The sequence below is a fragment of the Nicotiana tabacum genome, chromosome 8, assembly GCF_000715075.1.
Source record: "Nicotiana tabacum cultivar K326 chromosome 8, ASM71507v2, whole genome shotgun sequence".
Taxonomy (NCBI): Eukaryota; Viridiplantae; Streptophyta; class Magnoliopsida; order Solanales; family Solanaceae; genus Nicotiana; species Nicotiana tabacum.
This window is the reverse complement of record NC_134087.1, coordinates 124,503,724-124,518,065: the sequence shown is the minus strand read 5'-3', so window position 1 is coordinate 124,518,065 and position 14,342 is coordinate 124,503,724. Positions and strand designations below refer to the sequence as shown.

The 14,342-nt window shown below is 37.9% G+C and overlaps 1 pseudogene; it reads right to left on the bottom strand.

The window, feature by feature from the left end:
- The window catches only part of LOC107789096 (protein MICRORCHIDIA 6-like), a 75,283-nt pseudogene extending 71,126 nt beyond the window's left edge, over window positions 1-4,157 (bottom strand).
- Window positions 4,158-14,342: the final 10,185 nt, after the last annotated feature.

Here is a 14,342-nt window from a genome sequence, read left to right as displayed (position 1 = left end):
TCCACATTTTTGAAAGCTTACATTTCCACTCATTACAATTCTTAGAATGTCCCACATGGTTAAGCGAACGGATTGTTGTCGCTTTATACAATTTTGCGTAGTTTCTCAATTTATGAGCTAGTTCTTGGAATTGATTTAGTCTCTAGATTCATCTTATTTTACATGGTATCAGAGCTAGACTCATCTCCATTCTTAGTTCACCCAATGTTGGGCCCTCATATTATACTGTCCACGCTCCAAAAGTTTAGATATGGGTGTGCGGTTGGACTGTTAGATTGTCCCATGTTGGCTGAGAGAATAGACTATTATCTCCTTATATCATTTTGGATAATCTTCACATCATGAGCTAACTTTTGGGGTTTAATTAGGCCCAATGTCCATTTTCTCTAGATCAACAAACTTTTAACTTAGGACAAATAGAGTGACAATATATTTTAAATATAGATGTTTCACTCCGTTTACTTCAGAGGTTTTCCAATTAAAAAATAGGTCAAAGACATCATAATTAGAAATTCTAAACAAAAATAGGGTTAAGTAGTGAAGAACAAATATGTTAGCAAATATTAAGAACAAGTGTAGCCTCCATATACCAAATATGTTAGCAATTTTCCCCAGCGCAGCGGAAAATAGGAAGCAACTTCTATCATTTCCTGACCAAAAACGAAATAGAACATAGAAAAACTTAGAAACTTGAGCAGCAATTTACCTCACTCAAAAGCGTTGTCAACCAGTTCAGCTATGGCTACAAAACAGAACACAAGGAAAGCAAGTGAAGTCAGCAATTATTCGACCCTTGGAAGCTGAGGCACTGACAAGAACACATAACTCCAAATGCCCACTTATGTGAAGTGGCATTCGAGTGAAGGAACTTGGGGTGTATATGCAGGAAACTGGCCCCATCTACCAAAAGAGACCACAAAGTTAGATAACAGTAGATGGAGATATAAGTGTATACGTGACCAGGAATCTGCTGGTGAAGTGACATGAAGCCATACATACATGTTTTAACTGGAAGGAAAAAGGAAGATAATACGTGAAGGTATCACTTCAAATAGTTTAAAACATGGGCAATCATTGTCTAACTTATCAGGAACAGAATCCTTAAAGTCACCAAAGCATATGTATTTAGACAAAGACAGAGATCTAGTATTGAAAGAATAATACTTCTAGGGGAAGACTTGGAAAAAAACCCGCCATTGTAGTTCTCAGCTTTCCAAAATTGGCGGCAAAGAGGTGCTGGACATACTGGCGACATAGAGTACAGGCTTCAGGCATCAATTGGAGAGTGCTCTTTATCCAATATAGTGGGTCCACTATGTCCAGTACTGTCAGAGGCTTGCCTTCACATCCACCCCTACAGGATCATTACTGAACAGGTCAATAATGTTTAACGAACTCACCTTAAGGGTTGAAGAGGAATTAAATATCTGAGAATAAGCATATTCCCCAAATAAAAGTCAGGTATAGGGATTTTAAAGCAAGAAGGCCTAACCTAGTATAAGATAAAGACTAGGGTATAGTGAACGAAACTATCAGAGACAAAAACAGACAAAGGAATATGGGGATTCAAATTCAAAAGAGCATGTTAGACAAAATTCTTTGCACCTGCATATACTATTCTTGTTCAGTAATTCCTGTAAGTTAAAACCTAAGTATACTAGACCAAGGGACTAGTCTGTGTATTTCCGGCTCCATGCATCTTAACTCACCTGAATGCAGAAATTTAAGTCATGCATACAAAACCCAAACTTGTTTACTTTTTAGTAGGGTACAGAGAGACAAGATAGAAGTTACAATTTGTACATCAAGAATTTCATACAGCTTTACGTTTATAATTCATGAACTGAAGACTATTATGTCAACTTATAATGAGCATTATAAAGGAATTAAAGCACAAAAAAACAACAATAACCAGTTATGTCGGCCAATGGAAGAGGCGTGGAGCCAAAATTCCTGACAAGGAGATTTAAAAAAAAAACATTAATATTGTACCTAGAAATCTCCTTTATGATAAGGCATTCAACCGCTTATATATATATATACAAAAAAAGTGTTTCTACCCTACTTGCACACTGTAATTTACGGATGAAGGGGATTCAATTGAACCCACTCCTTACCTTTAGTTGTGCCACTGCTTCCAGCCAACAAACAAGCATTAACACTAACTTTATTTACTTTCACAAAGTCCATCCAACATTAGTTAAGCCAACTAGCGAGATAAGCAAAAACTAGCTGCGAGGAAGTAAATCTCTAGTCATTCAAAAATCCAAACGGCAAAATTATGGCCGACGATATATCTGATGTAAATCACAAAGAAGACTTTATCATTATCTTCTATTTATTATGTTATTTGTCTTTACCTTAGTGAAGAATAATCTATTACTCCTATTAGAGATAATCATACCCCCTCCTTTTTATTTTATATAACATTGTTTGACTAAGCAAATAGATTATGAAAGAAATATTTTTGGCACATACCAAAAGTACTCTTATAACTTGTGGTCTTAAATATGTTATGACATTTCTATGCTATAAGAGCATGTTATAGGAGTAAGATGAAAAGTTTGAAGTTAAAGAATTTTCAAATATACAAAGATGTCACTCCTTTAAAATAGACTAAAAAGGAAATAGTGACATATAAATAAGACCTTCATATACTTTGTTTGCAACATACTTAAATAACACCTTAGGCGACCAATGCTTAAATTTACCTCTACCTTCTTCTTTTGTTCCCATTTTGGTAAACAACGCCCTACAAAATCCAAATCCTCTTCTTAAGTCTACAAGTTTTTGCACTTTCTTCCCTTCCTACCTTAGTGACCCGAAATATCAACCTCTTGGTTGGATACAAAGCTCTCAAAGAAACCTCTCTTGGCTGGAAGTAAAGCATACTAAGGAAACCTCCTTTATTCTTCTCTCATTCTTTTTCTCTTTCTTCTATCTTTCTTCTCCTTCTAGTACTTAACCAATATCATAACCCCATACAAATACATACATGCATATAAAATTACAAATACATACCTAAATGTTAGCAACTATAGACCTTCGAAGGCACTACACTTCTTCTCCATCACCTCCCACTCATGAGGCTTTTTTACTAAGCTCACAAAGCAACCTAATTTTTTTCATATAATGGTTGTGTCCAAATCAACTTATGCACTCCTGGACTATTCCATAAGATGCCTACTGCTATTTCATAACATACCTACTATCTTCCACCAACATAGGTACCGACAGGGGCGGATGCAGCCTTCAAACAACGGATTGATCTGACCCCAGTACTTTCTATATGCAGCATAAATTTATGGATACAAATCTATTAAAATAACAATAAATAGTAGATATGAACACATAACTTTAAAAATATAATGAGTTTAACGCCAAAAATAATAAATGTTGAGTCCACAGAGCTAAAATCCTGGATCCGCCTCTAAGTACCAAGTAACTCTATCTATCAAGCCCCTCACATGGCAACCTACTTCTCAACTAAATGTGAACTTAAAGGAAGTTTAGCAGTGCAAAAACTTTAATAGAACCAAGCATGAAAAAAAGGGAAACATCACATTTACCTTTTGGATAGCTTTCAAAGTCCAGCTCACCCCAAAAGAAAGGATTAGGCTAAAATTTAGCCCTAATCTAACAAGAATGGAGTGAAAAGGAAAACTTAAAGATAGGTGAAAGTTCCAGAGCAAATGGGCTTTATAAGATAGGCGGGCTTAACTCCAAGTATTAAAGTACAGTTATACCCTTACCTCAATTAAACACTTCTACTCCAATTTAGGGCTCGTTTGGTACCAGGGATAAAGAATAATTAATCACGGAATTAAATTTATGCAATATTTGATTGTTAGAAAATTGCGGTATAATTAATCCGAATTATAGTATTTTTTATCCCATAGAAAGGTGGAATAACCAATTCCGAATAGGATAACTTCTTTCCAACCAAACGACCCTCGTAATTAACATCAGCACCAAACTTGACTTTTCACGTAGCATTCATCACAAAACCAACGAAGTGACTTTGCTTTCGGACTTTCGGACTTTGCTTCCTTTCCCCAAATCCGCAATTCCCACAATTCAAAACATCCAATTCCTCATAGAATAAATGCTTTGTAAGAAAACCGAGGAAGTGACTTGATTCTAGGAGACTAGAGTAAGTACCTAACGAGGAAGGGAAGTGAAGGTAGGAAATCAAATTACATTGTTTTAAATCCTTTCATATTATTCTGTTTGGCACATCTATTATTTGAAAAGCTTTTTTGACCCTTTTTTCAAATATTTTTTGATATGCTAAATTATTAACTATTTTAACTTATAATATTTTTTATATAGTTTTAAATATACAAATTTTATTATTATAATTTAAAGAATCTACGGCGAGACCTCTGTATAATTATCCTTTATACAGCAGTTCACTATAATGGCCAAATTTTGTTTGGAATTATTTTTTTATGTTATGTTATAATATATATTTTCTATTACAGAATATCGTAACAAATAAGACTCTTGTAAAAAAGTTTTACTGTATATTCAAATTTACACCTAAAATTAAATATTTAACTCTTGTACTTCGAAGTATGCCTAACAAAAATGTAGTTCAATATCGAGTGGGTCTCAACAATTATGTAAGGATTAAAATAGAATAATAGGATTTGATAGTTTTCCTATAAGGAGATGTAATACTTTATCCGTACTATAAAATACTTATTTTATTCTTAATGAGATTATTTGTAATCACATAAATATTTATGACTTATTTCAGACCATAATTTTTAGAATTTTTTTTCTTAGGCTCTGTACTCAGTCAAGCACCATTGTATTAATTAAAACAGATGGGGTATTCCTTTTTTAATAGAGCGAGTGATGGATTTCACTTACTAATTTTAAATTTGAACTTCCAAATACTCTTTAAATTGGTGAATTCATAGACTTGTTATACATGAACTATATGAACATTGTTTATGGTTATGCATGAGTGAAAATGCAGGATTGTTATGCATACTGTAGACAATAAATTTGCGTCGAGAAAATAAAATCAAGACCGAAAAATATCGCAACAATCGTAGTATTTTATTTCAAATATTTGAGTGTACAATCTCTATTAATCCTCTGATTCTTGTTTTCAATAGTAAATAAATTCAAGGGCCTTTGAGCTTGATCTTGAATATGTATTTGTTGTCACAAATGATGATCTTGTTCTTAAACTTGAACTTGACCTTGATTTGTTCTTTATTCTTGAACTTGAACTTGATTTCTTGCAGCGTTTGATCCACGAGCTCTTTCTTGCTTCTTGTTATAACTTCTGGTGTCTTTCTGAGTTATGAAGACCCCTATTTATAGTTGTTGAAAGGAAGAGTTATGATAAGAACAAACTCTTTCCGACCCATCAAATTGAAGTGTGACATGGCGGCATTTGACTGGCCAGAACATGTCATTTGCACACGTGGCACGATTTCAATGGCCTTTTAATGTGACTTGGCATGCCTTGTCATTTTGACACGTGGCATGATCCTATTGGCTCTCCTGTTTGACTTGGCACGCCACGTCATTTGACACGTGGCATGATACTGGGCCTCTAGGAAGATGTCATTTTGGGCTTAATGAAGTAGGCTCATCACTTTAGCCCAATTAAATAGGCTAGCCCAATGGATTAAGATTTATTTATTTAATCCATATATATTGGGCTTATATAATTAATTCATTTATATATTAGCCCATAATATTTATCTGGACCAATATATCTTGATATAGTCCAAATTAATTTACAAATTTAAATATCACAAATTTTATACGCCTACAAATGTCCCCTACTTCAAGGCTCGTTAAAGTGTTGACTTGTCGGAATCGAAAATGGGTAATGAAGTACTGACGGTCTACCAAATTTGGCTTAGACCAGTTTAAAGCACAAAAGATTGTCCATGCGATTTTGTTACGTGTACACCCGGTCAATTATTTAAACAATATAATGACCATTTAATTTAATAGGAATAAGACAAAATATTGAAAGTTGTGATTTCAATATGAAAATTGCCGCCTTGACACATGATTTCCTACGATTCCTTTTGGGAAAAGGAAGTGTTTCCTCATTTTGACACAATTTTATAGAATTAACTTTGCATACAACAACTCGAGTCCATCTTGGATTCATTGTCGTCGCAGTAAACAAATCAGAGTCCTTTTAGGAGTTCACGATATAATTTCGATCCCACATCGGCAGTATAATATTGTAAGCGTCCTATGGAGATCTATATAAACCCCCGGGCTCTAATTTGTTGAGCATCAATTTGCAGTATTTGCAACCCAGTTGAGTCTATTTTTGTGCACTCAGGAGTATTTATAAGGTAATTTCTTCTTCTTTTCTTTTGTTTTTCTTGTTTTGTTGTCTTTTTTCCTTTTTACAGGTCAAGCGGAAAAGATATATTCTTGTTCAACAAGATGATCCACGCATGAAGAAGATAATCTTGGGGTGTGAGGGGATGAGTATTCATCCTTGCCCGATTCTTGGAGAGATTACTCTCAATGTGGCCCAATTCTTGGAGAGATTACTCTCAAAATGGCCCGATTCTTGGAGAGATTACTCTTAATGTGGCCCAATTCTTGGAGAGATTACTCTCAAAATGGCATGATTCTTGGAGAGATTACTCTCAATAAGGCCCGATTCTTGGAGAGATTACTCTCAAAATGGCCCGATTCTTGGAGAGATTACTCTCAATGTGGCCCGATTCTTGGAGAGATTACTCTCAAAATGGCCCGATTCTTGGAGAGATTACTCTCAATGTGGCCCAATTCTTGGAGAGATTACTCTCAAAATGGCCCGATTCTTGGAGAGATTACTCTCAAAATGGCCCGATTCTTGGAGAGATTACTCTCAATGTGGCCCAATTCTTGGAGAGATTACTCTCGAAATGGCCCGATTCATGGAGAGCATTTCATCCATTTAGACCTTTGTACCCATTCTAATATTCTTGATTCGGACTTTGATGACCCCTCTTTTCTTTTTCTTTTTTTTTAGCACGAAGAGATGGCAAATTTCAGGGACTATACCTCACCTTCCTCAAAACTTAGATATCTCATCATCGAGACTGAAGATAGCATAGAACAAACCAAACTTTTGGTTCACACCTCACAAGCCGGCCGATATGCAACCCCATGGCCTCCTCTAAGGAACTCCCTTCATGTAGAGAACTGGACCTTGGAACACAAATCGATTTCTAATCCATTATCCAAGATGTGGTCTCTCCAAGCGCCAATCTATTGCCATGTAAATATTGCTAGCACCCTTCCAAACTTAGGAAGTCGCATAATTCAAGGCGAAGTACAAATTGAGGGCGAGTATTGTCATATCCCAGGATATTGGGAATGGGCCAAAGACGTACTTGGTGGAAGCCAACAAACTCTGAGTACAACAAAGATTTACGATGCTGTCTATGCCTCACTTTTCACTTATGATCGAAACTCGAACATTTTGCAAGCATTTTGTGAGGCTTGGTGCCCCAAGACGAACACACTTCTTACATCAGCTGGGGAGCTATCTATATCTCTTTGGGACTTACATATCCTTGGGGGTTTGCCCATTGCGGGTTCTCCGTACGAAGAAGTGGTACCTGAGACAAGAGATCTCATCGGTTTGAATAAAAAACAAGTTAGATTTATTCCTCGATCTTGCGAGTATTTATTTGCCGCATTTCATCATCTTAAGGAGGGTACGGGTGCTACCCAAAAGGTCTCCTTCATCAAGTGGACAAGTTTTTGGTATAAAAAAGCTTTAATATATAAACCTGCCCCGTTGCAAAATGAAAAGAAATCTGCACGCCTAAAGTCAACACATAATCCTAACGGAGTTATTCCTGAGACGACGAGGTGGTCGAGTGATCAAGAAACAATATTCTCTAAGCTTAGGGTGAGGTCTGACAAGAAAGATGAGACATATGTAGCGGCATTCTTATCAATTTGGCTATGTGCCTTTGTGTTCCCCAAGGTAGAAAACTCCATTCTCCCTGAGACTTTTAAGATGGCAAGCATGATGGCAGGCGGGCGACAGATTAGCCTTACAGTCCCAGTTTTAGCGAGTATTTATCATGGTTTGAATAAGATTTCGCGTTCTTCCCAACTCGATCAGGTCAAAGTTTCTTTTCCCATTCATTATGTTTATGGCTGGCTTGCACATTACTTCAAAATCCACTATCCACTTACTAACGTTTTGTCTGTCCCTTTGATGGTGGCATACTCAGGAGAAGGGGTTGCAAGGTACTTTGACGAGAAGGATGGAAGAAAACGTATCCACAATGGGGAGGATATAGTTTGGGCACCAACAATGTTAACCAATTCTCGTCCTTATTATTACGTGGATAACGATGCCCCTCAAGAGTTGGAATCAAATTACTTCATGAGCTTACGTTTTAATTACCTTCATTTGAGGTATGGTAACTCATTCATCATCAAGCCATATAGCCCGCATCGGTTTGGTCGTCAATTTGGATTTTACCAGAACGTCCCCGGCTTTTTGGAGAACGATATCAGCAATACCTCTCTAGATGAAGGAATCAGATTTTGGAGGATTTGCACACTGTATCGATCTATGTCACGTGTGGTTTTTCCCCCAACGGGAGATCCTATGGAGAAGCCTTTCTCCACTAATTATATGTCTTGGTGGGAGAAAGCGCATGAGAAGTTTCTCGAGAATAACTTACAAGCTTTGGTAGACAATGTTGGGCTAAAGTCTACAACTCCTCTAGGAGGTGAAGATCAAGGTGTTGGAAAGACGCTCACAAAAGTTAAAAAAATATCAACTCCAATCCCAAAAGTAGTTACGCAACCTAAAAAAAGGAAGCTTAAATCCTCAAAGGCAGCTTTGAAAGAAGTGGTGTGCACTTCAATAGCTATAGAGACACACCCTCTAGTTCTTCCATTTAACACGCATGTTCCTCAAGACACAAGCCAGAGTACCAATGAAGATCAAAATTGGAAAAGGAAACGGCCTAACCCAGTAGAGATCGTAGAGGTTCAAAGTGTTGATAGTCCCTCAAGAACGCATACAGCTTGTAACAAAGAGGTAAAATACAATCACCTCGCTCATTCCTTTTTTTAGGAGTAGCTTCACTATAAGTTACTTACTTTCTTTGCCTTTTCTTTATGCAGTTAAACACCATTGGGCATCCGATGGTATCCCCATACGACAAGCCGCAAGTGAGTGATGAATCTATTGGAGGGCCTACGTGTAAAGTGAAGTCATCGTCAAAGGCATCATCTCTTCCTCATGATGAATCCCTAAAAATACAAACTCCAAATGAGATAACTCACATTTCACCAATGACAAATACGGCGATATCTATATTTGAAGGAAAAAGCATTGTTTTCAATCGCAAGAAGGAATTCATTTTGGGACTTTGGGAGGACATTTGCAATAGGCTCTCCAAAACTCGTCCGGAATTGCTCTCATCTTATATGGAGAAAATCATTGAGATCTTCGAGGATATGAAGAAGACGAATATTCTAGATTTTTCTCCATTAGAAGATTTACTGAATTCTCTTTTTGAACTTGCCGCATCATATGACCAAGAGCGATCCAATATGGCTGATAAGACGAGTGAAGATGAGAAGCTAGAGCTGATTTCCAAAGCTAAAGAGCGTCTCGAATCGTTCAAACTTGAAGCAAGTGAGAAAGTCAAGAAAGTTTCCTCTAGTGAAAAGAAATTAAAGAGAGTCGTGAAGAAGTTGCAGACATTACAACAAGAGAGGGAGAACCTCGAAGGTGTTATAGAAGCGACTCAAAAGGAGGTTGAAGAGATTCAGAAAAAAATTCAACTGCCGAGACTGAGGTCTCTTCATATGACAACATAAATTTGTTGACTGTTGATGATTCGGCCAATTTGGAGGAGAAGAAGAAGAACTTGGAGACTAGCTATCAAGAACTGATCAACTACAAATTTTGTTTAGATTAGGTTGTTAGCATTATCTCCCCTTTTATTTTTTTATATTAGGTTAACCTAGTGGATATTTATTTCATCTTAGATAAGATTGTTTCTCATTTGCTTTACATTACCCGACATTTATCTTAGTTGCATAATTTTTTACTTTACGCACTTATAACGAAAGATTCATATCTTGTCGTGGGAGAGTCCAAATAATGAACTATTTGATTTTTCGAAAATTAGATTTCAATATATAAAATATATTCAAAATTCAGAATCAAGCACCTTCAGAATCGCCCCAGATAATATTTTGGGACCAACTTTAGATCCCACCACGTTGAAAATTTCAAATTTGCGCAGTATCACCAAAAAATTCATATCTCGGTGTAAAAGTATCGAAATTGCAAACCGTTTGATTTCAAGAAAACTAGACTTCAATATCTAGAGCATATCCAAAATTCTAAATTAAACAATTTCAGAATCGTCCCAAATAATATTTTGAAACCAACTTTATATTGCACCTCGCTATCAATTCCAGATTTGCCCAGTCTCACTAAAAAAATCATATCTTAGTGTAGGAACGTTACAATTATGAACCGTTTGATTTCTTGAAAACTAGACTTCAAAATCTAAAACATATCCAAAATTCTCAATCAAATAACTTCAGAATCGTCCCAGATAATATTTTCAAATCAACTTTAGGTTCCACCACGTTGAAAAATTTAGATTTGCGTGACTTCGCCAAAAGTTTTGTATCTTGAAGTAGGAACGTCTAAATCATGAACCGTTTGATCTACTGGAAACCTAAATTCCAAATATATAACATATCCAAAATTCAAGATTTAATGCCTTACGGATACATTCAGATAATATTTCGAAATCAAGACTAAATTCTAATACACCGACAATTCCAGATTTGCGCGACTTCACCAAATATTTTGTATCTTGATATGGAAGCCTCGAGATCGGAAGACGTCTTACTTGCCATAAATCTAAATTTAAGAGCCATATTCTCACAAATATCTTGGGGTTCAAATCTCATTGAATTCGAAACGTTGCGCCAAGCAATCATTTCCTTATACTTATGTTTCCTTTTGACGCCTCACTTCTCTTCCCCTTTTTTTTAGGCAGAGGGCGGACTTAGAGACCAACAAACTTGAAGGTTTGGCGAACCTGAAGGCATAGAGAATCCCTGGACTTCAATGCAAATGCTTGACATCCTTCTAAAATCGGCCCATTGAAGATATCAATTTACCAAGGAGGGTTGCCCCCTTTAAATCAAATGAAATCAAAGTTCAACAGGAGAATGACATTTCAGCTTGATTTTGCATTCCTCCATACTTCACTCGAACAACAATTGGGGCAATATGTATCTTTTGAACTTATGCGACTAAACTTAGAATGAAACTCTAAGCTGCCTACATACCTTGGTGAAGAGGATCAAGTCATACCGTAGTTCAGACTGGGTAGATTTGCCTAGGCTGCCTCTTTCGAGATTTTCAACCTAGCGGACGTTTTTTTTACATCCTAACTTTTGCCTAGGATGTCTCTTTCGAGACTTTCAACCTAGCGGACTTTTTTTAGGCCGTACACAGTTTATACTCTTGCGGGCTAGGAGTGTAGCAACATGCAGTTTAGGCTCATGCGTCAAGGAGCGTCATGACTTACAGTTTAGGCTTGTACGTCGAGGAGCATCATGACTTGCAGTTTAGGCTTGTACGTAGAGGAGCATGGAGACTTCAAGGATAATACTTCTTCAAAAACTTGCCATTGATAGGGTCGATCCCCATACCATCTGCATCAACCAGCTTGTAAGCCCCACTTGAATAAGCTTCTTGTACGACATATGGCCCATCCCACTTTGAAGTGAACTTCCCTACAGGTTTATGGGAAGTAATTATGGGTCTTCGAACGACAAGGACTTGATCTCCTACTTGAAAGGATCTCGGACGAACTCTTTTATTGAAGGCGCGAGACAATCGAGCTTGATAACATTCAAGACTCTGTTGAGCTTCCAATCTCTTTTCATCAAGAGCTTCCAACTCTGCTAATCGAAGTCGAGCATTTTCTTCATCAGTGATCCCTTCTTGAATAGCCAGTCGTAACAAAGGTATTTGACGCTCAAGTAGCAAGACGGCTTCGACTCCATAAACGAGTGAATAAGGAGTCGCCTGTGTTGGCGTGTGATGAGTCGTTCTATATGCCCATAGAGCTTCTTCCATACGGTCATTCCAATCTCGTTTGGATTTGGAGACAACTTTCTTTAACAAGTTGCATAGAGTCTTGTTGAATGCCTCAGCTAGACCATTGGCGGCAGAATTGTACATCGAAGAGTTACGTTGCTTGAAGCCAAAGAGATCACAAATCCTGTTCATCAACCTATTATCGAATGGCTTTCCATTATCCGTTATTATGTAACGAGGAATGCCAAAGCGATAAATAATGTTTACTCGGATGAAACTTGCAACATTTTCCTTTTTTACTTCCTTAAGAGCAACAACTTCAGCCCATTTTGAGAAGTAGTCAGTTGCAGCCAAGATGTATAGGTGCCCACCAGAGGACTTTGGCAGTGGTCCAACAACATCCAATCCCCAAACGTCAAATGTCCAGGATGCAACAGTCGGGTGCAATATTTGAGGAGGTTGATGAATAAAATTCGCATGGAATTGACAAGCCTTGCATCTTCGAGCGTAGTCCAAGCAATCTTTTACCATCGTTGGCCAATAATATCCCATCCTTTTTATATGGAAGTGGAGCTTTGGTCCGGACTGGTGTGACCCACATACCCCAGAATGTGCCTCTTGCAAAACTTGGATAGATTCTTCTTCTTCTCCTAAGCATCACAAGAGTACTCCCTCGAATGACCTTCTGTATAGAGTATCCTTATAGTAAAGGAAGCGAGGTGCACGACGACAGATTTCAGTCCTTCTCCTCGGATTTTCTGGAAGTATCCCATAGCATAAGTAGTTGATAATGGGTTGTCGTCATTCTTCTTTCTCAACTTCAGAAACAGCAGCAAGCTGCTTGAGTTAGTTTTCTTCGCCTTCGACCTCATTTGGCGGCGGTACTACCCATTTTTGGCAGACGGTAACTTACGCTTGGTCAGGCAGGGCTAATGATGAAGCTAGAGCAGCTAAAGCATCAGCCTTCTTATTTTCTTTCCTTGGTACATACTGAATAGTCACATCGCTGAGCCACCCCATCAACTTTTTTGCGTAATCATGATATGGGCGTAGTTCAGGCTTCTTGACCTCGTAACTACCCAAAAGCTGATTGACCACTAACTGGGAGTCACCAAAGACTTGCAATTGCAATTGCTTCATATCAACGGCCATTTCAAGCCCAAGTATTAATGCTTGATATTCAGCAACATTGTTGGAACAGAGTTGTGTCAAGGTGAAGGAGTAGGGCAAGACTTCACCTTGAGGAGTGACAAATACTACGCCAGCCCCGGCTCCCCCACGATGCGCAGCACCATCAAAGTACATCTTCCGTGGGGGTTGAACTTCAACGACCATTGCGTACTCATCAGGTAGTTCATCAGTTAGCTCCCAGTCATCAGGTGTCGGATGATCTGCCAAGAAGTCTGCCAATGCTTGTCCTTTTACAGCCTTTTGAGGGATGTACAAAATCTTGAATTGTTGAAATTGGAGGTACCATCTCGCTAGTCGATCACTAAGAACAGGTTTTGACATCACTAACTTAATGGGATTTGCTTTAGAAACAAGACGGACAACATGAGCTTGAAAGTAGTGCTTCAACTTTTGAATTGAGAAGACTAGCGCCAAACACAACTTTTCAATTGGCGAATAGTTCAACTCGTTAGGTGTCATCATCCTGCTCAAGTAGTAAAGAGAGTTTTCTTTCCCCTCACTATTTTCTTGGGCCAATAATGCTCCAACAGACCTTTCCTGCACCGCAATGTATAGGTATCAATGGCTTTCCTGGTATAGGAGCTGCTAAAACTGGAGGCTTCATCAAGTAGGTTTTGATACTTTCGAAGGCATTGCTACAAGCTTGATCCCACTTGAAAGGAACACCTTTCTTCATGAGGTGACTAAATGGTTGGCACCTCCCAGCCAGGTTTGATATGAATCTTCTAAGGTATGCTAGCTTTCCTTGCAGACTCTTCAATTCATGGATATCTTGAGGCTCAGGCATTTTCAAAATGGCATCCACTTTGGCTTGATCAATTTCGATCCCTCGATGGCAGACAATGAAACCAAGGAACTTTCCAGAAGTAACTCCAAAGGCACATTTCAACGGATTCATCCTAAGTTGGTACCTCCGAAGCAATTCAAATACCATCCTCAAGTCTTTCATGTGGTTACCCTTCTCTCTTCATTTCACTACCAAGTCGTCAACATAGCATTCGACATTCTTGTGGAGAAGATCGTCGAAAATATTCTGCATAGCCCTTTGGTAAGTAGC